This window comes from Rattus norvegicus, chromosome 12, assembly GCF_021556685.1.
Source record: "Rattus norvegicus strain SHRSP/BbbUtx chromosome 12, alternate assembly SHRSP_T2T, whole genome shotgun sequence".
Classification (NCBI taxonomy): Eukaryota; Metazoa; Chordata; class Mammalia; order Rodentia; family Muridae; genus Rattus; species Rattus norvegicus.
This window is the reverse complement of record NC_141545.1, coordinates 13,110,643-13,132,452: the sequence shown is the minus strand read 5'-3', so window position 1 is coordinate 13,132,452 and position 21,810 is coordinate 13,110,643. Positions and strand designations below refer to the sequence as shown.

At 48.5% G+C, this 21,810-nt stretch overlaps 1 pseudogene; it reads left to right on the top strand.

Annotated features, from left to right (window-relative positions):
* The first annotated feature begins 1,210 nt into the window (after nt 1–1,210).
* Ppia-ps3 (peptidylprolyl isomerase A, pseudogene 3) lies at nt 1,211–5,826 on the top strand (annotated as a pseudogene).
* The last annotated feature ends 15,984 nt before the right edge of the window (nt 5,827–21,810 follow it).

Below are 21,810 nucleotides of genomic sequence, written 5' to 3'. Positions count from 1 at the left end.
TCTTTCAAAGGTGATACCAGTGCTGGTTGGTATCTGGATTGGAACGAGCCTATTTTAAGTCATTAAACTGAAGACTGAGGCTGCGGAGGTCTGAGTGTCAAGTTGTCCCTTAAGGAATCATATTTTGCTTTCCAGTGGCCAGACTCTCTAATGCAGTGTTACATTATGACCTTAGCTCCTCGGGCGTGGGGTGGGAGTAAAAAAGCTCGCTATGTCCCTCTTCCTTGCCCTGTGGCTCTTCCCTTCCCCTCCCGAACTGGAAACCCTCTGCACTGGGTTGAACCACACACCTTTGGTTCCTAACAATGGCCATAGAAAAACATTGATTTTTCTTGCCCCAAACAAATTTATAAAAATCTGGTTGTGTTCCAGGGGCCCCCTGGAGGCCGACAGGTGTCATTACATCCCCTCCACCCAGCCATTAGGTAGGGGTACGGGAAGCTATGGTCACTGGGAGCACAAATGGAGCACAATCTTTTCAGTTTTTTGTTTGTTTTTGGGGTTTTTGGGGGGGCTTGGTTTTTGTGGGATTTCAGTGTCCTAATTATTTTTAAACTTCTGCTTCTGACAGTTTTGTTGAACCACAATTTACCTACTTAAAGTGCACAATGTAGGTATTAGCATAGCCACACTACCACGATCATTGCCCTCTTCCCTAAGTAAATCCCACACCCCCGGAAAAGAAATCCTACCCATTAAGGGAATTCCCTATCTCCGGCCTCGTGTCCCCATTAATACACCTTTTCCTATGGACTTGTCTGTTCTAGACATTTTGTATCATAGGTGGCCTTTTGGTCTGGCTTCTTTTACAAAACAAGCTTCTGTTCCTACTTTGTTTACACTTCAGTTTGAATTACCATATCACCCAAAGTGCAACATTTCCATAAAGATGCTATTCGTGATTTTTATGCCACAGCAATTGGCAGGGCCTAGGGCTACCCTGGTCCAGCCAGGGAGGCATCCCCACGTTCAAAGAGAAGTCATTCACGTTTCTCCCCAACTCCTCAACTGCCCACCACCCCTCCCTAAGTCACAATTACCAAACCTTGCTCCGTATCCTCCAGTCTCTTGGAGCACCGCAGTTAATCTACTTCCAAGGCTGCTAATGCTGTTTACAGCTGAAATATGCTTATGATTTATGGGAAGAAATAAGACTAATTTCCCCCAAAGAAATGAGAACCGGCAGTTTTGTTTTTCATTTTTGGGAACCATGAGATTTGACTGCGTGGGAGCGGGGCAGACTAGGAAAGAAAGCATCGGCAGAAAGCGAAGCTGGTATGATAAATGGGGAAGGGGTGTTAGGAACGATGGGCCATCAGGAAGCGACTCTGGGAGGCTTAATTGGGTGGTGGGTGGGCCATGCATGGCGCCTCTGAAAAGGGCAATGTAATTACTTATTGTTGTACTGTTAAACGCACCTGCCTCCCTGGCATCTCTCAGCATGGCGATGGTTTTCACTGCACAGAAGACTCTCACTGTTTGTAAGGAAACGTGAATCTTATTATTCTTTAATTATAAGTGTGTGTTGAGCCAACATAGAAGTTATACCGACGTTGAAGTGTCACTCGCTTGGTGACAGCCTGTCCGTCTGCTGCTGACAAGAAAGCTAAGGTACTTTTCAACAGACACTCTGACTGCCCATTCTTCCTTGCTGTGAGAGACTTCGATCAAACCCCAAGATTTGTCAACAAAGTTGGCACTGTGGGGTCACAGGTATAATATATGCTACCGTAAGAAAGGCGTCCTTGTCCTCTGTCACATTGCAAAGCAGAGACAGGCTGCCTTGGAATGCAGCTATGTAAAGGGGAAAATTGTATATTGTAACCAAAATATCACACACACACACACACGCACACACACACACGCACACACACGCACAACACACCCTAGACTCTTAGCAGACCACTGTGTCCTCCTGGAGCCTCAATTCTTTAAGGAATTGAAAAATTAGACCAAGAATTTGTATTCTGAATTCACTAAGGAGGCCATTTTGACCACCTGCCAGCGCGATCCCCCTTTGTGGAGCCTGACTTCTCAGGGTCCCAGGAGCAAACTGAGGACCTGCAAGCCTCCCAGCCAAGGAGTCCGGTTCTGGTCCCCGCATGTGAAAGCGCCCTCCTGGTGTCCCTAGCAGCCTTTGTTTGTGTGTGTTTTGTGTCTGGGCTCATCCATCCGGCTCCCCTTCTGCCACCTGTCCCTTCTGTTTACGCCCACCATTCTCAATTTGTCTTCCAGCTCTTTCTGCACCAATTACACCATAGACAGATTTAGTCGATTTCTGGGCCAGCTGCTCAAATACGCCCTTTTCTGCATTGAGAAATACTCAGAGCAGGCCCCCCCGGCCACCCACGAGGATTCCCAGCCTCGGAGTCTGGAAGAAATTCACCGGAACTTTTCCGATTCCGGTGCTATCCCCCAAATTCACTCATTAGGAACAAAGAAAAAAAAAGGGTACTGATTTTTCCAAGAGTAGAAAGAAGATATGGATGCCAGTTAGAGGCCCAGGGGGTTGTGCAGCCAAAAGATGGGAGGACTAGACCCACTTGGAGCGTGTCTTTTCTGAAACTGTACTCGGCAAGAGTTTGGCCACGCCCTCTGGGAACAAGGAGCCACTGACCAGCACCTTGCCGGAAGAGCTGGGTCCCACCCTCAAACTCATGAACTCTTGGCGCTTTACCCCTGGTGCCGTTTGTGCAAAATGCCTTTGTGTTTTCAAGCATGCTTAAGATGGGACCGTCTTTAAGGTCTTTAAGGTCTAGGAAAAGGAGGGCTTTGAAATGGGTGTGATGTTCCAAAGAAGGGAGCCCCTCCATCACTACTGAAATGGGTTTAGAAGAGTTCTGCCGGGGTAGGAGCCTCATGCTACAGGATGGCTTGTTCGTGGGAGAGCTGCACATCCCTTTCAGAGCCACGCATGCTCACAAAGATCCCCTGGCTCCCCCACAGAGGAGCAGGCCTCAAAATCCACCGTGCGAAACGATTTCAGCAGGACCCAGGAATCTGTACCCTGCTGAATTCCATGCAAGGGACGACCTCTGCAGCATTGGTTCTCTGACATTCCAGGTTCCCCAGATGGCTGCTCTTCAAGCTGCCTGGGGAGCACACGCAGAATGTTCCACAGGTCTCCGGGTATGGGAAACCTAGTCTAAGGCACCACAGCAGAAAGGGAGCCATTATGCTTGGGGGCAGATGGAATATCTACAAGCTACTGACATACAAAAGTATCTATTAGTCACCCGATGTCATTGCTGTCCCCTATGCTTTCTGCCTCAGTCTGCTAACCTAGGCCTAATCCTGGAAGCTTCTAGCCTCCATACAATCTAATCTAGGCCTAGAAGGTTTTCAGCCTCTGAGACTTGCAGCTGAATAAGCTCACACTTTTTGTTTTCTGAATTCTAGCTGGCTGGTTCAACTCAGCTGTTGTGTCTCAAGCTCTTCTCCCAGCTGACTTTTTAATCTGCCTTTTCTCTCAGTCTCTGAATTGCTCTGCTTGGCTTCAAACTAATTCTAGCAATCTGTTCTAAACTTCTGGCTCCTTCTCATTCTCTCTCTCTCTCTCTCTCTCTCTCTCTCTCTCTCTCTCTCTCCCCCTCCCTCCCTCCCTCCCTCCCTCCCTCACCCCCCTCAAGATTTATTTTATTTATATGAGTACACTGTCTCTGTCTTCAGACACACCAGAAGAGGGCATCAGATCTCATTACAGATGGTTGTGAGCCACCACGTGGTTGCTGGGAATTGAACTCAGGACCTGTGGAAGAGCAGCCAGTGCTCTAACCATTGAGCCATCCCTCCAGACCCTTCTCATTCTCTTGCTCATTCTGTCTTCACCTGCGTCTAGCTTGTTCTCTCTTCACTCTGTCTCTGTAAAACTGTCCTGGTAACACTGCCTCCTTCTCCCTCTTAACTCTACTGTACTGTCTCCATGAACTCTACTGTCCTCTCTTCCTCCCGTACTGTCTGTCTTTCCTTTAAGTAGCTTCCCTTTTCTCTCTCTTCTCCTAAGAGCTGGGCATACCCTATTCTGTCAAATCTTTCTCTGACCCATCGCTTTGTCTGCCTCTCAATTAGACATCCCTTTCAATCACAGGGGCCTCGTCCTGCAAACTAACTTTAGCCTCATTGTCTGGCATCCAAGGTGAGTACCAAGGGAGTGTCTGTATTCCAGTCAGAGGGATTAAAGGTGTGTGGCAAGGGTTGAGTCTCGTCCTAAGTAGAAGCAGGTTCAAAGAACCTGTAACATCTATGGGTGGCATGAAGACCTCTGGTCAAGGCTGAAGGTAGAAAGAATCTGGTCCAGGAGCAAGGACCTCTGGAGGAGAAGAATGCAGTATCACTGACTATAGGATAAACCCAAGGGTCAAGCCTCCTAAACTCCAGCCAGCTCCTGTGCACCCTGATCACACACACACACACACACACACACACACACACACACACACACACACCTGGTATTATTCGTTCTAAGCCACAAGGCGCCTCCTGCATCAGGGAGGAGAGCAGCCTCTGTGAAGACCCTGCCTAAGACAGATCTCTGATACCAGCTTCTCCAAGTGACACGGGAAGTCAATGGCCACGTGAAGTGTCAGAAATGCAGGCTCCCAGGCTCCACCCACACCTCTGAAAGCACTCGGTCCTCTAAGGAGATGCTCTTGTGACTTATGCACATTTAAATAGCTACACTGTGCTAGAGGTTCTGTTCTGCTCCTAACAAACTCCGTGATTCCCTAGGCTTCGAGAGTTCAGAGAATTCGCCTGTAAGCTCTGCAGGAGAGAAAGCTGAAGCAATGGGATTTGATCCTGGAACCTAGGGCTGTTTCTTTAATCAGAGCCTTTTCTAGTAAGGTGTATGTGGCTCAGTTTGAACCTTTTAAAGGCCAGTGCACGGTTTTTTGTTTTGTTTTGTTTTAACACACACACACACACACACACACACACACAGAGAGAGAGAGAGAGAGAGAGAGAGAGAGAGAGAGAGAGAGAGAGAGAGAGTTTTTTAATGGGCTGGAGAGGTAATTTGGAGGTTAAGGATGATACTGGCTATACCGGCTATTTTTCCAGGGGATCTGGGTTCGAGTCTCAACACACACTGTAGCTCACCACCTTCTGTAACTTTCTGTTTGAAGGGATCTGTTGCCCTCTTCTGGCCTTCATGGACACTGAACTCATGTGGTATACATACATACATACATACATACATACATATATGTATATGTGTGCATATATATATGTGTATATAAATATATGTCTATACAAGCAAAACACCCATATACATAAAATAAAAACAAAAGTGATTTCTAGGCTTTAGCTTGGCAGATGTCGCTGTCCCCTGCTCCTGCTCGCTGCAGCCAAGGTCAATCCCATCCTGTATCTCGATGTTTCAGCCCAGGGTGAGCCCTTAGGCTGTGACTCCTTCCAGCTATTTGCGGGAAAAGTTCCAAGGACAGAAGAAAATATTCATTCTCTGAGCACCGGGGAGAAGGGTTAGGATAGAAGAGTTCCTCTTTTCGTGGGATTATTTCAGGCCTCGTGACGTCACACACCACGCTGGTGCGGGGGCAGGTCCATCTACAGAGAGAAATTTGAGGACGGGGACTTCATCCTGAAGCGTACAGGTCCTGGCTTGTTGTCCGTGGCAAATGCTGAACCAAACACAAATGGTTCCGGGGTTTTTATTGGCACTGCCAAGACTGAGTGGCTGGATGGGAAGCGTGTGGTCTCCCGGAAGGTGAGAGGCGGCGTGAGCATTGTGGAAGCCACCGAGCGTTTGGGTCCAGGAATGGCAAGAGCAGCAAGAAGTTCACCATTTCCAACTGCAGACAGCTCTAATTCTTTTGACTCGTGGGGACATAGGAGATCACAAGTAGCTCAGGAAAGCGCCCCCATACCATCTGCTCACAGTACCCTGTAATCTCTGCTCTCACAGAAGTTTTTGGGGTTCCATATTGTTCATTCCCCTCTAGCTGGGTTGTAGACTTAAGTTTATTATTATGAATACAAACTAAATAAGAAGATGAAACAAAACAGAACAAAACAAAAAGTGGCTTCTGAAGAGTAGTGATACTTTAGCGGGGAAGGGCTGGAACGCAAGACAAATTCCAGCTCCTTGGCAATCAGAAACAATGGCCCCCGTGTCCTTTTAGCAAGCACTAGGGTTTCTCAAGGGAAGTCTTTGCAAATCACGTACCACTCCACTCCTCTCATCCCAGGAGCCACCCTGGGCCTGGGACAGTGACGTCACTTAAAGAAATCGTCTGTTCACTGGCTGGTACCACTATGTGGGCAAGGGGTGATAAGATGCTTCAGTAGGTACAAGTGTCTGCTGGTGGCTCATGCCTTTAATCCTAACATTTTGGAGGCCGAAGCAGATGGATCTCTGTGAGTTCAAGGCCAGCCTAGTCTACCAAGCAAGTTCCTGCCAAAGCTTTGTAAAGAAACCCTGTCTCGAGAACATAAAAACAAACCAACAAACAAACAGTGCTTGCTGTCAAGCCTGGAGACTTGAATTCTCTCTCAAAATCTCACATAATGGAAGGAGAGAATTGACTCCCACATGTAGTTCTCTGACCTCCACATGTATGCCACAGTGGACATAAGACAAAAACCACAGTCTTGGGGCTGGAGAGATGGCTCAGTGGTTAAGAGCACCGACTGCTCTTCCAGAGGTCCTGAGTTCAAATCCCAGCGACCACATGGTGGTTCACAACCATCTGTAATGAGATCTGATACCTTCTTCTGGTGTGTCTGAAGACAGCTACAGTGTACTTATACATAATAATAAATAAAAAAAAAATCTTTAAAAAAAAAAAAAAGAACTCCAAAAAAAAAAAAAAACCACCACAGTCTTGGGGTATCTGGTTTCCTTCCCTCAAGAGAATACACACACACACACACACACACACACACACACACACACACACACACACACACACACACACCAGGTACACACGATCCTCTAGAGAGCACCTGACACACGTACAGGCTTTGACCACTGTGGAGAAGCAAACAGCAAAAGATGGTTCTGCCCCGAGGCTGCGGCCTGGACTCCATGGAAGGGTGTGTGTGGGACTTCATAGACTGTCAAAAGGTGGGGTTTTCTCAGACTGAAGCAGCCTCCCCCATACCCTTCTATCCAGATCTCCATTCTCACTTTTCCGGATTGTGCCCATGGTTTTGCACATGCTAGACAAATAACTCTGTCATTGAGCCGGGGATTTCCTTGTATATATTTGGTTTTGTTTGTTTTAGGTTTATTTGTTTTTCTGTGTTTGAGTGTTTTGCTTACATGTAACCATCTGTACTGTGTACGTGCTCGGCGCCTCTAGAGGTCAAAAGAGGGCATTCCATCCCCTGGAACTAGGGTTACAGATAATTTGGAACTAAGCTGGATCCTCTGTAAGAGCAACCAGAATTCTTACTCACCGAACCATCTCTCCAGCCCCAGGAATGGCTTTGCCCCTTCTCCTTGCACCCCAGAGTTTACCTTTGAAAATTTGAGTAGCTGCTGCCGTAGTCGCCCCTCTGCCTAGGGAACCCATTGAGCAGGGATGCTCTACTAGTGTCTCTCCCACATGCAGACTCCAGGGATGCCCACAGCCTTAGGCACAGGCTTGCTAAACAGCCATGGCTCCCCCTTTAACCTGCTGCCACCAAAATGCTCAGCCACCACAAGTCCTGTGTCTCCTGACACCACCAATGTGTAGGGAGAGTGTGGAGAAACACGCCCACCCGAGCACACAGCCTTCCATACACTGCCCCGAAGTTCTGAAAGTCCGGGTGTTGCTGGAGGAGTATTGAGATGGGAAGGGCTGAGTCATCAGCTGAGCAGTGATGGGATTCCCGCCATCCAGAGTTCTGCTTCAATACTTCATCCAGTGTAGAGCATTTGAGTTCTCACCATCTTCCTAAATAACAACCACACTAAGTATGACCAGTGAGTTGATGAGCGAACTGTAAGCTGGCAACAAAAAGGTGTCCAAGTTGTCTTTGAAGCTAGAGCAACTTTTCCTGAGCCATCTGCCTACATCCGACGCTTTTGTTTGACCTCCCAGCTGTCCTGTGGAAGGACAAGAAGTTTAGCCCAGTGGTGGTGGCGCAAGCCTTTAATCCCAGCACTCGGACGGGCAGAGGCAGGTTGATTTCTGAGTTCCAGCCTGGTCTACAGAGCAAGTTCCACAACAGCCAGGAACACAGGGTCTGCCTGGAATCTGCCTGCATCATGTACCATGTCTTTGGCCCACTAGGCCTGTTCTGCCTTTTTGGGTTTGGTTTTGCTGGGTTTTTTTTGTTTGTTTGTTTGTTTGTTTTTCAAGACAGGGTTTCTCTGTGTAGCTCTGGCTGTCCTGGAACTCACTCTGGAACTGAGATCCGGCCTACCCCGTGCCTCCCAATTGTTGGAATCAAAAGTGTGTGCCACCACCACCTGGATTCTGTTCTGCTTTTCACAGGAGTCAAATGCGTGTGATGTGACAGCCTGCTGAACACTGGGAGATGATCCGATGTAGACAGCGGTTGCTGGAAAGAGGGATTTGATGCCCTCTGTATGTGGAAGGGTTAATCTATTCATCCCGGCGGCATTATTTCAGCATTTGGGGAGTTTGTGCTCATTGGATAGCCTCACTGCTTAAGAGGAAAATTAAACATGGTTTAATTATAAATGTGCTTTGAAATGCTCAAGGGAAGCTAATTAGCTATATTCTAAAGCCCTTTGACAAATGATTGTCTGGGTTTACACAGGATATTGGTTACTTTTCTGTTGCTGCGACGCCTAAACAACCTGGAGGAGGAAGAGTTCATTTCACTCATGGTTCCAGAGGCATGGTAGTGCAAGGCTCCAAGTGAGTCTTAATTCCCGGGAGACCCCCAAATAAGACAGGAGAACAGAATTCGATGCAAACGCAAGAGGTTTATTTTTCCAGCATGTCAGGGTTGACCCTCAATCAGACCCTTGTGGCAAGTGACTAGAAGGCGACCCCGAATGGCTATAACAAGCAGTTTTTATACTTTTTAGGGGTACGGGTTACACCAGCAAGGTTACAGTTTAAACTTATTGGTTAAGCATATCGACCTTTGAATTTATTGGCTAACAAACCTATGACATGCACTCGAACTTTGGGACCAAAGGGTCAGGTGACTATCAGACAGTACATTCTGTGGATTTTCAAGAATGCCCCTGCTCCTCCCGAGAACTGTGGGTGGAGAATGGAACTTGGCCTAGCCCTGACCCTAGGTGGGAAGCTGGTACTTGGCCTAATCTTGACCTGAGGAAGTGGGTGTAAGGCTGTCGAAAGCCCCTAGGGTCTTTCAGTAGTAAACATGGAGCAGGAAACTGACTGCTTGTATCCTCAGCCACAAGCCTGAAGCAGAGAGCGAACAGGAAGTGGGACTAGACTATAAGTGGTCGAAACCCACCCTCAAGTAACATACTTCCTCCAGTAAGGCTCTAACTCCTAAAGGTTCCACACCCTCCCCAAACAGTACCACCTACTGGAGACAAAGTATTCAAATGGAAGAGTCTACAGGGGACATTGTCCTTCACACCACCATGAATAGATTTGCAAGTAAATCAATATTTATTAGGTTTTGAAGGGATCAGTCTAAGTATGGCAGACAAGATTCTCAAAGGCCTTGCCCCACCCTTCTCCCCTATTCACTCTGCCTTGCTAAAAAACCATTAGGTCACATTCCTGAGGCTAGCCCCCAAGATCTATTCCCTTATTTGGCCACTTCCTCCTCCCGAGGCTGACCACCAGGGTCCAGCTATCAAAGTATTGAAGTCCAGCAATCAACAGCCCCCTTTGGCTCACCTGATTAACGTGTCCAATCATAATTAAAGACCTCATTATAACCCAGCATAGTGGTTTGAATATGCTTGGCCCAGGGAGAGGCACTATTAGGAGGTGTGGCCTTGTTGGAGTAGGTGTGGCCTTGTTGGAGCGGGTGTAGCCTTGTTGGAGTAGGTGTGGCCTTGTTGGAGTGGGTGTGACCTTGTTGGAGTGGGTGTGGCCTTTGTTGGAGTGGGTGTGACCTTGTTGGAGTGGGTGTGGCCTTGTTGGAGTGAGTGTGGCCTTCTTGTAGAAAGTGTGTCACTATAGGGTGGGCTCTGAGAACCTCTTCCTAACCTCCTGGGCTCAGTCTTCTGTTTTGTTTTAGAACAAGGGGTGGAACTCTCAGCATCTCCAGTGCCATGCCTGCCTGGATTCTGCCATGCTTCCCACCATGATGATAATGGACTGAACCTCTGAACCTGTAAGCCAGCCCCAATTAAATGTTGTCCTTTATAAGAGTTGCCTTGGTCGTGGTGTCTCTTCACAGCAATGGAACCGCCAACTAGAAGACAAATGGGGTTTCTCCCTTTACCTTTAGAAACCGCCATTTTCCTATGGACCATGTCCTCATGGTTTAACTCTAAAACTTTTGAAAATTTGGGTTTTAGGCCACGGTGCTTTGAAGTTTTTGAAATTTAATTTTTACACCAAAGCCATCTTTTCTGTGCTTTTAGGTCAGGAGAGGAGTGTGTGTTACAAAGGCAGAGAGAGGAAAGTAGGTTGTATAATTCCCTGGGCACATTTTAAAAATCACTCTACTGAATCCCCTTCTATCACTGTCTCACCATTGGAAAGAGAGACAGCAACTTGTGAAATCAGTGTACCAGGGACGGCAGCTGTCACCAGCTGAGATCTGATTGTTCTTGGGGAGAAGTTTCTCCCGTTGATTCTGGCTAATGAGTGACATTCTTCTATCCTGTGGCCTGAGCTAGCTCATCTCCTCTGGCCCTGCCTCCGGCATGAAATCCCTCCCTCCCTGTGAGCTGCTGTCACCTCAGGTTCAATGCCTATGACAATCTTCTCCTGAGCGACCATCCTGTCACCTGCCATCGATAACATCCTTATCATCATCCCCACTTTTATCCAGTCAACTGACTCTTCTTTAAAGGCTTCCTTGCCCCAGTCAGGGGCCCATTTCTTACTTCCAGACCATAGGGGAAGGAGGGAGTTTAAAAATGGAGGTGGTTGGGTAGTGGTAGTGCATGCCTTTAATTCCAGCACTCATATAGAGGTAGGTACATCTTTATGAGTTCAAGGCCAGCCTGGTCTACAGAATGAGTTCCAGGACAGCCAAGGCTACACAGAGAAAGTCTGTCTCAAAACCACGCCCTCTCCAAAGAAAACTGGAGATGGAAGTTCCCCCGAGATGAGGTTCACCCTTCCAAAGCAGTTTTATAGTACAATTGTTCCCCGCCATTTTCAGGAGATTGGTTCTAGAACTTTTCTGGTACCCAAGTCTAAGAGCGCGAGGCTCCTTGTTAGGAGATACCCAGCTCTTTGCATAAAGCTGGTGTACACAAACCCTTCTAGACCTTACGTCATCTGCAGATCACACCCACTGCCTAATGAAGTGGAAGGCTAAGTGTGAACTCTTCAGTTCAGGGGCTGATAACAAGAGAAACATTGTAAATGCTCTACAGACATGTTTGCCCGGTGGTTGGTGGTTGGATGAATCTGTGGATGTGCGGGGATGCGATTCTTTGCAACAATAACCAATATCTAATTCCAGAACATTCCCCTTGCCCCCAAAAGGAACCCTGGACAGTGTATGGTCTTGATACAATGTAGCATACAATGTCCAGAGGAGTCTCCGTCCACATCCCGACAGTCACACTGGATCAGACTGAGCTTCAGGGATCCAAGCTTCAGTTCCTTTATCTCCCATTTTGTGGTCAGCTTCGTCGTAGATGAGAATTATGACATGTAAAAGCCAGTAGGCTAAAGCAGACAGACGAACTGGTATGGTCGGGGAATCAACAAGTTTAAATTGGTGTTTTATAACTTCCGGTGTAACCAGAGAACTCCGCTGTGCCTCTTTGAATTACAGTTTCAGTTGGGAGATTTGTACAAATTTGCAATCCACAAGAAACAACGCTCAGGGATCAATGTCACAGCTGGGATATTGCCATCGGCAACCCGGATACTGCTGTCCACAACCGGGTATTACCACTCACAGTGCAGTTAGTACCCCAGCATCCAGGATCCCTCCCACTGTCCTTTAGAACCCCATCTTTCCAGGAATCCCCAGAAACACCCCGACAGCGCCTTTCCTGCACCCGAGTCACCTCAGTGCTACCTTTCCAGAGCAGTTTCTCCACTCAGCAGTTGGATTTCCATTCGTGTTGCATGGGTGTCCACAGCTCACTCACCCTCCCGCTGTATAGACACAGCACAGCTGATTCAACCATCCTCCCATTCAGGCTGTTTCTGGCTTGTTTTGTTTTGCATTCGGGCTCTTCCTATAGTGTGAATAAATGCGGACTGCTCTGTTTAGAAAGAACTCACCAGCGAGCTTGTCCATCTCAGAGGGCTCACATCTGCACCTACCGTGCAAAAGCTTTTTTGGGGGGCAGGGGGTGAAGCTTATTCATCTCATTTCAGAGTTGGCAAAATAAGCTTGCGTGATGTCCTAGAGGTCACATGACATGGCCAGCAGTTGGGTCAGGCGAATAAATACTTCCTGCCTGTTTCCTCATAGACATGCAGTCACAAATGGTTCCAGATACTAGATTCTAGGGCTGTAAAAAGGGTGAGTTTTTTGTCCTTAGAGGGCTTGCAGGAGAGTAGGGAATCAGGGGCCCAAAGCATTGATACAACACGTGCACTGACCAGAAACAGAAACATTGTAACTGCACAGGGTGGGGCCTAAGCCATAGGGGGACCGTGCCTGGGCATGGGGAGGTGTGACTGCAGTGGGGGGAAGTTGGTGGGAGCACCATGCTGTACAGAAGGGTTTCGCTGAAATTTTCCACTGAGGGAAAAAAAAATGCTCTCTGGAAAGATTTATCGTCCTAGGCAGATGTTGGGTAGATAGTTTTATTTCCGTGACTAGTCAAATCTACAGGATCAGCAGAGCCCAGTAGAGAGAGAGAGACCCGGAGAAATGCTTTCTTCATGAATCAGATGGAATGAGGAAATCGTGTCCTTTGCTAATAATACCCCAAGAGCCAAGTGTCAGGGGCTACAGTATAAAGGAATGCAAATAAATATCACGCATGCTGACTCCCAGGCTGACACTGGAAAGCAAACACTGCTGTGTGGTGAACGTGCTGGCCATGTTGTCAGCACCGTGGGAGCCACCCAGCACACACTTCCAAGACAACCGCTCCTTTCTCTGCCTTGACTCGGGGAGAGGTGGGTGGCAGTGATTGGTACTTAAGGGTGTCTGTGACATGCGGGGGGTGAGGGGAGTATACAAAGTGCTTCTCATGAAATCAGTGTCGCCTTCCCCTAGTTCTCGAAGGAGAATGCGGACCGCCAGGGAGATGAAGAACTTACCCAGGACTGCCACAACACACAGGGCTTTGGATCGCCCTGATGGGGGTGGCAGGGAATGAAGCCACACTGAGATTGGGTGGGTGCTGGGCCCTAATGGAGATGTACCAAAGGCCAGGAAATCCAGTATGTTTATTCTACTGGAGCAGGTTAGCTAGTCTCTGTAGGAGGCCTGTGTAGGGAGCAGTCTCAGGTGCAGTCATTCTGGTGAAAGAAGCTGTTGTTGATACGTATGGCACATGCTGTCCACATCTGCACTGGACCAGGAGAAGACCTAGTCATTCCCAGGGCTCTAAGGCTCTGGGGTCCCTGGCATGGCTGGCTCAAGTCAATATACACTCACTCAGGCCCTCGTCCATCCCCCACACAAAACCACTTAGGCACTAGGCCCAGAACTCTATGTCTTGGAGGGAACTGTGAAATGTTGTTTACCTAAGAAGGAAGTGGAGAGAGTCAGAGGTCAATGACACTTGGCTGCTCCAGTCTGTTGGTGATGTTGGAGCCACAGAGAGCAAGGGCTTATTCACTAAGGCCTTGGCGATAGAGCCTCCATGGAAAGAGTTGGTAGGGACATCAGCAAAGCCAGGATCGTGGAGAAAGGTGCACTGTACCATTTTCAGACCCAGAGAGGTCTTCTGTGGGACAGACAGGCAGACAGAGGCACAAGCCAATAAGGCCCCCGGGGCACCAAGATGGATACAAAGGCAGTCACTGGGTAAGGACTCCGAGCTATTCCGGAACAGATTTTGGAAGCTTCTGGCCCTGCCGGGAGGATCTGGGGAGACACTGAGCCTAGAGACTAGAGGCTCCATCGTTATCCAACAAGCGGATCTAAGAGCCACACAGTTGTGTGTTCCTGCAGGCATATGTATACAACATCAATACCACCAGCATCTGTCTGCTCACTAAACGCGTGCTGTGGACATCCCGAGTACCAGGTTTAGAATTTATCCCAGGAGTATTTGGGTCATCTCAGCTTGAGGAGACAGACTGGCTTGAACGCAGCAAGTGCGGAATGGTGGATGCCAATCGAGAGCGTGTGAATTCTAGCCAGTGAGAAGGAAGGTAGGAGGAGCTAAGAGATAGGGCAGTGACACTTTGGGAACACTGTGTGAAGGGTGTCTCGCTCCTTCCTCACCTGCCTAAGGAATTCCCTGATTGGCTTCAACAAAGAGCTGACGGCCAATAGCTGGGCAGGATAGGAAAGGCAGGACTTCCGGTCTAAGAGAGGCTCTCTGGGAGAAGAATCTGAGACAGGAGGATTTACCAGTGTGACGCGGAGGGAGCCGGACGTACTGCGTGAGAGAGGGGGCACGTGGCAGTCGAGGTATAAAATAAACAGGTTAATTTAGAGTTCGCTGGGAGGTAACCTTGCTGTAGCGCTTAAGCTTTTCTCAATCACAATGTCTCTGTGTCTTTATTCAAATGCTGACTGATCCAAGAAAGTCCAGCGATACACACTGCTCCTCACGGGCCTAGGTTGGCAGAAAAGCAGCAACCTGAACTTCCCCGGTTTCTAGGACACACATGAACCAGCTTTAGGACACCGCTCAGCAAAGCCACACAGGAAAAACAGTGCTCTCGCCGGACAGCGGACATTGCCTCATCCTGGAGTCTACTGAATTCTGGCCTCAGCTTTTTGGGGAACTGGAAACGAGCGGCTACTGGCAATGTCGCCAAGAGGAAATCACAGTTTGGTTGTGTATGCAGGCCAAAGGTGCCTCAAACTTCTATTCAGATGTGGCAAGGGAGGAGACCAAAAAAAAAAAAAAAAAAAGAAGTGGTCTGAGGAGAGTTGGCACAGTCTCTGTGAAGTGACCTCAAGCAGTGCCCATAGCGATGCCTGCTGTGAGCAAAGGACTGATACTCCCTGCACATGTGGAATTAGCATGGACTTCAAAGGCCCAAAGGCCACCAGGGTGGACGGCTCCCACAGCAACTGCCTCGAATCATTTGCACAAAAAATTCCACACACCTGTGTTCATCTGAGAAAAACCAAAGTCTCTCTCGCAGATTGGAGAGAGGCCCAACCTCCTCCAATATCCTGAGGGTGGGCTCCAGCTAGCAAAAGCCTCAGTGTTTGACTTTCCCCGGGCCAAGCTGCCACCTCCCCAGATGCTACCCTGACCACTCTGGGACTTCCGAGTCCCAGAATGCCTGGAGCTCAATGAAAGAAACTAAATTTATTTCAGGAGCATGTCCCGGGGGCTTTCTTTCATCTTAAGGATACTATTGTTCCTCAGGCAAAAGGGGAGACAGAGTGGTGGCCAAGTCTTTCTCCTCTCAGCTTTGGGAGGAGACACGGAGTCAGATGTGTTTTAGAGACACAGGAAGTACACACTCTAGCACTTCCTCCTCCCTGCTCCAGTGGGAGACTGACAGCAGTTCTTGTCCCCGTCTTTCTCAAAACTGTTTTTGTTTGTTTGCTTGCTTGCTTGCTTATTGGTTAATTGAAGCAGGGTTTCTTTGTGTATCCCTGGCTGTCCTGGAACTCGCTTTGTAGACCAGGCTAGCCTCAAACTCATAAATCCGCCTGCCTCTGACTCCCGAATGCTGGGATTAAAGGATGTGCCGCCGCAGCCACCACCACTACCATTCCCGGGTATACTCTGTTGTAACCTAATGCAATAAGCTCTCGTGCCTGTGAATAAAATGCCAAGACAAGCACAATACCAAGAAATACCAGTGGAGAAAGCCATTGCTACAGCAGGTGAGAAGAGAGTGGAGAGCTGTTCTAGAGCGTCACTCTCAACGCGCGGGCTGTGGGTATTTTACGGGGCTGTCTGTGCTCGTATCAGAAAGCACTCCAGGGGTGGGGGCATCCCTGAGCAAAAGCTAAGGTTTAAGGTAGAAGAAGGATATCAGATAGCTACATTCTGGCGCCATGTTTAGCTTGAGGTTATAGAGCATGCGTGCGTGCATACGTACGTACGTACGTACGTACGTACGTACAAAGGGTTAAAATAGACAGGCAGCGGCGCCTCTGGGCATGCTCAGCTCGCATCATAAAGATGGCAGACAAGCAGGTTTTTGTCGTAAAGTTTTAGTTGAAAAACATAAAATGGGAGGGACGTTCCTGACTTCCAAGCTAACGCTGACTCCTTATTTTCTTTCCATGTGGCAGTCAGTTGTTCCTGGTCGTTGGTCAACCTTCCAGTTTAAAGAAGCCCCAGTTTGTTACTGTATCCAGGGATGTTTCCCACAGGCAAGGCTTGAGTCTGAGGTTGAGCCCCCTGTGGCAAGCTCCGGATTATGAATTAACCTGAGACGCCTTTCCCTTCGAGGGGAAAGAGGTCTGCTGGAGGCGTCTTGATCACTTTAAAACAGAATTTCTCTCCATGTCTGATATATGACTGCTGGATGTGACGCCTGGAGCTCCGTCTCAGAACAGTGAGATTGCCCTGAAAGCAAAGAGAAATCACACACACACACACACACACACACACACACACACACACTCAAGAATAACGGAACAGAAAGGAGGGGGCTTGAAAACCATGTTCATCCGATATTAGCTTACTGAGCTTACCAACCACCTCGTGATGAAGGAGTGGCAGGCAGGCAATGCAGAAGCGTCAGAGAGAACCACACCGTTGCGGTTGTATTTGGAACTATCACAGTCTGCCCTCTGGGCATGATTAAGTCACATCTTGTCATGTTTCCAAAGCCTTATGGGAATGAGGTTGGAAGGCCAGGATCTTGTCTTCTACTTCAGGCTAAGAAGCAAATGAGGGCTGGCTTCCCTTCCCTGTGTGGAATAGAAATAGAAAGGACAAGCTACCTGCCCCTCTCTCCATCTGCACCCAACACACAGCGGGGTATCCAGGGGGGTGTACATAGCTTACGTCATGGGGCGGGGGAAGGCAGTGCAGAGGCACACAGCAGTCACTTGGCATAGTATTCCTGAAATCAAGTCAGACATGTGTTTGGGCTCTAAGTTGGGGCAGCATCTTGCTCCAGGGAGTCCATCTCTGTGGTCCTTTTCTGCCGTTATAAGAGCAGCTCACACACACTGGTGTGAATAACTTCTTTGTCTTGCCTTCCACCCATAAAACCTCAGAGGCCAGAGTTTTCTTCCTGTTTCGGAACCACCCGTCTCTCATCAGGCCGGGGGTGCACCTGTTCAAACCTCATTCAATCACGGATTTCTAGGGAATCGCTCTGGAGCCAGCAGAAGCCACACTCACAAGCACTTCTGATTCGAGGCCCTGTCTGACTGGCTTGAAGTCAGAGGAGGCTGTAACGACAGCCTTGAGGGACTGAGAGGTCTTCTGACCAGCTGAGGGGCCCCTGGAGGTTGTCTTCAAATTCTCGGAAGCCTTAAAATAAAGCTGCATCTTGAGGAGAGAGAGTCCTTTTGGCTTTCCAGGCCGTCTCTGTTGAGGATAGGGGGTGCGAGTATGAAGCCCGCTAACTCGAAAGTGACATCTCGGTTATGTATATATTTTCTTTAAAGTGTGTTGAAAAGCAGAACTATGTATAACTTAGCCCACTTGTTTCTACTTATCCTTTAACACAAAATGCAGTAGGTCAATGCTTCCTAACATTTTGCCCCAAAATCTCATTAGCCAAACCCATGGCCCACAAGATTTTGTCTGCATTCCCACTACCGGTCTGGCAAAGCTTTGCTGAGATCTCTGTCACCACACTGTGCAAATCCTTTCTTCGGCTTTCGGTAGCTTCTGTCACTGTTCTTTTAGTGGTTTGTTAACACTGGAGACTCAGTGAGCCTTGGCCTGCTTTAGAGCTCACTCGTGTACATCTGTCGTGTGTGTGTGTGTGTGTGTGTGTGTGTGTGTGTGTGTGTGTGTGTGTGTGTATCAGGAAATGCATGTGAAGGTCAGTGGACACCTTTTGGGAGTCAGGTCTCCTCTCCCACCAGGCATGCTCCGAGGAATTGAACTTGGGTCATCAGGCTTTGATGGTAAGTCCCCTACGAACTCAGCCTTCTTGCTGACCTGATGTTTACATTTTTAGGGTCAGTATATGACCTCTGACACCAATTCTGATGCTGATTATCTATTGCTGTGTAAAGTCCTACCCAGAAACTTCATGTCTTAGGTAATGTTTTAAAAATGGGTACTAGGGGGCTGGAGAGATGGCTCAGCAGTTAAGAGCACTGACTGCTCTTCCAGAGGTCCTGAGTTCAATTCCCAGCAACCACATGGTGGCTCACAACCATCTGTAATGGGATCCCATGCCTTCTTCTGGTGTGTCTGAAGACAGCTACAGTGTACTCATATATAATAAATAAATTTTTAAAACTAATTAAAAAAATTGGTACTAGGAGTCAGGTGCACATATGTACACACACACACACACACACACACACACATTTATTATTGCAGTGCACACTTTTAATCTGAGTACTCAGGAGGCAGAGGTGGGTGGATCTCTGTGAGTTCAAAATCAATGTAGTGAGTTCCAGGCCAAGCAGAGCTACACAGTGAAACCCTGTCTCAACAAAACAACAGGTTGGGGGGTTGGGGATTTAGCTCAGTGGTAGAGCGCTTGCCTAAGAAGCGCAAGGCCCTGGGTTCGGTCCCCAGCTCCGAAAAAAAAGAACCAAAAAAAAAAAAAAAAAAAAAAAAAAACACTGGGAGGGCGCTGGAGGGATGGCTCAGTGGTTAAGAGCGCTGGCTGCCTGAGGGCCCAGGTTCAATTCCCCAGGACCCATTATGGCAGCTCCCAACTGTAACTCCAGACTTAGAGAATTGGGCACCCTCACACAGACATACCTGTAGGCAAAACCACTAATGCAAATAAAAAATTTAAATGCATTATAAAACAAAACCTTCAGGGATTGAACCCAGGACATTGGGGACATGCAAAGTGCCAGGTCCTGTACCACCAGGTCCCTATATCGGGAAATTAAAACATAAAGCAGTATCTTAAGCACCCTTTTCCTGTGAGTTGATTCTTCATAGCCCAGTGCCACTCACTAGGGCCCTTCACACGATCACCTTTAGATGCTGATGGGTGCTCTGGCATTGCTGCCAGGCAAGGTAGAGAGATGAGGAGAGCTAGGGAAGGAGGGTAGAGGAAGAGTTCAGGCTCCTCTTTGAAAGATTACAATGCATGACTAACTTGGCCCTCACAACGACATACTCAGCGGGAGTTTCTGGAAGAAAGCTGAGCAGGAAAGACAGGTCATCAGAAAAGTCACTAGCAGCAGTGTGGAGATAAGGGGGATGGGGGTGGAAGAAGGTAGTCCAGAGAGGGGTATGCTGGCTAGAGAGCCTGAAGGGGTGGGAGCAGCAGTAGGTGAGCATGCATATTCCTGTTGTGTGGGCGTGCCTGCATTTGTGAGTGTGTGTGAGTGGTATGTGCATGAATGTGTGGGTGTGGTTGTGTGTGGTTGTGTGTGGGTGTGCCTGCACTTGTGAATGTGTGTGTGTGTATGTGTGAGTGTGCCTGCATTTGTGAGTATGTGTGTGTATGTGTGTGAGTGGTGTGTGTGTGTGTGTGTGTGTGTGTAAACGGAACATAAAGCAAAGAGTGATGTTGAACCTCAAGTTTACCTCAACTGCTGTTAAGGTGAGGACCCAGGAGCCCCGCTTTTCCTGAAGCTTCCTGGACAGAGCCCTGGCAGAGAGCAGCTTAGAGTTTGTTAGAGGTTCATTTAGGATTGTATTTAAGCTTCACTCTAGAGTTAGTCTCCTTTCTAAAGTCCCCCAGGAGACACCATCACCAGCCTGTACTGATCTCTGCCTTCTTGCCTTTCAGTCATCAACTGTCCCTCCACTTGGACCAGCTGCTCTGTCCCTGCTTCCTGCCCCTTGCCCCTGTGGACAGGAACTCCTATGCTGGGGCATCGAGTCGAGATTCGGTCTGTTGCTGGGTAGTGTAATGCTAAGTGCAGGCCCCCAAGATCTGGTTGCCCCAGAGCCAAGAGAGTCCGCTCATAGACCCAAATGGCTATGTGACCTTGTCCCCAAGTTATTTCTGGTTGATGAATAAAGATTCCTAAAGCCTCGAGCTGGGCAGAACTGAGACAAGGGGAGCCTGGTGTTCCTGGGTTTAGGATTGGAGGAGACCAGAGGGGAAAAAGAAGACAATGGAGAGAGGAGAAAGGCACCATGGGTTCTGCCCTGAGGGCTGGCCAGTTAGAGTTAAGAGCAGCCCAGATGAAACATAGTAATAACTCAGGGTCATCAATAGGAGATAGATGTTAATAGATAGAGGGTAGATATCTACCCAGCCTTAGGGCTGATAAAGGCTTATCGTAAATATAAAGCCGTGTGTGTCCTGTATCCGGGAACTAAATGGTCCAGGGTGGGGTGGAAGTCCCGATAGAGATGAAGTATTTTCAGTCACAGCATCGCATACCGGGTTCCCTGATGCTCACTTTTAACCTCCACTGTATTTGAGGTCCTAACTCTAAACTCAATGGCTTCCAGTCCTCTTCTGTTCCCAGGACTGGATTTGCTGGAAGGTCTTTTCCTTTCAGTCGTAGACACATGACTACGAGAGAAAGAGTCTCCTTTTGCCTCTGCCACTGTAAACATGGCTTGTAGTGACTTCTTAAGCTTCAGCCTTGGTGACTACATTCCTGCCAGGAAAAAAAAGGGGGGGGGGGTAAAACAAAAAAAAAATGGACATACCCTTTCCCTTAAGAATACTGTATGTATGGATGGGGTGGAGATGGCTCAGCGGGTAAGAGCACCGGCTGCTCTTCCAGAGGTCCTGAGTTCAATTCCCAGCAACCACATGGTGGCTCACAACCATCTGTAATGGGATCTGATGCCCTCCTCTGGTGTCTGAAGACAGTGACAGTGTACTTATATATATGTGGAAGCCCATGATCGTGCTCCCGCTGACCGTAAAGGAGACGACTTTTGCTGTGACGTCAGGGACTGCAGAGCCTAGGTTTTTAAGTGTTACGGAGAGGTGGGAAAGATGGGAGAGCGGTGTGAAGAGAGGTGGAACTGAAGACACAACAGCAGTGACAGGTGTGAAAGAGGTCAAAGTCATTGCCCAGGGTGGTCAGCAGGGCGGTGTGTAAGCCTGGAGCTTACCCAGACACAGGCTCAGCCCATTGCTCGAGCTCTGGGCAACGATAGAAGCACAATGTGAGGATTGCTTCGATTTCTGGAAGAGCCAGTGTGGTCCGTGATGCCACTGGAGGCCATCTTGACTGTGGTCTGTGCCCCAGGCTGTGATGAAGCCCGAGATCCATGGGGACATACACGGTCCGTGCTGTTGACTGGGGCCTTGGTGATGTCCTCGGGCTTTGCTCCCCTCTGGGCCACGTTGATGTCAGCGAACTATATAGACCCTGGAGACCATATTGACGCACATGATCTGTGCTGCCACTGGGGGCCATGAGTGGGTCAGTGGTCCTGATACAGCCGAGAGCTGTGTTAGTACCTAATGCCATGCTGATGTCTCAGGTCTATGCGGAGGCCAGAAGTCATGTTAATATTCATGGGCCATGCTGCTACCAAGGGCCACACTGATGTGAATGGCTTGTGCTACTACCCAAGGATTG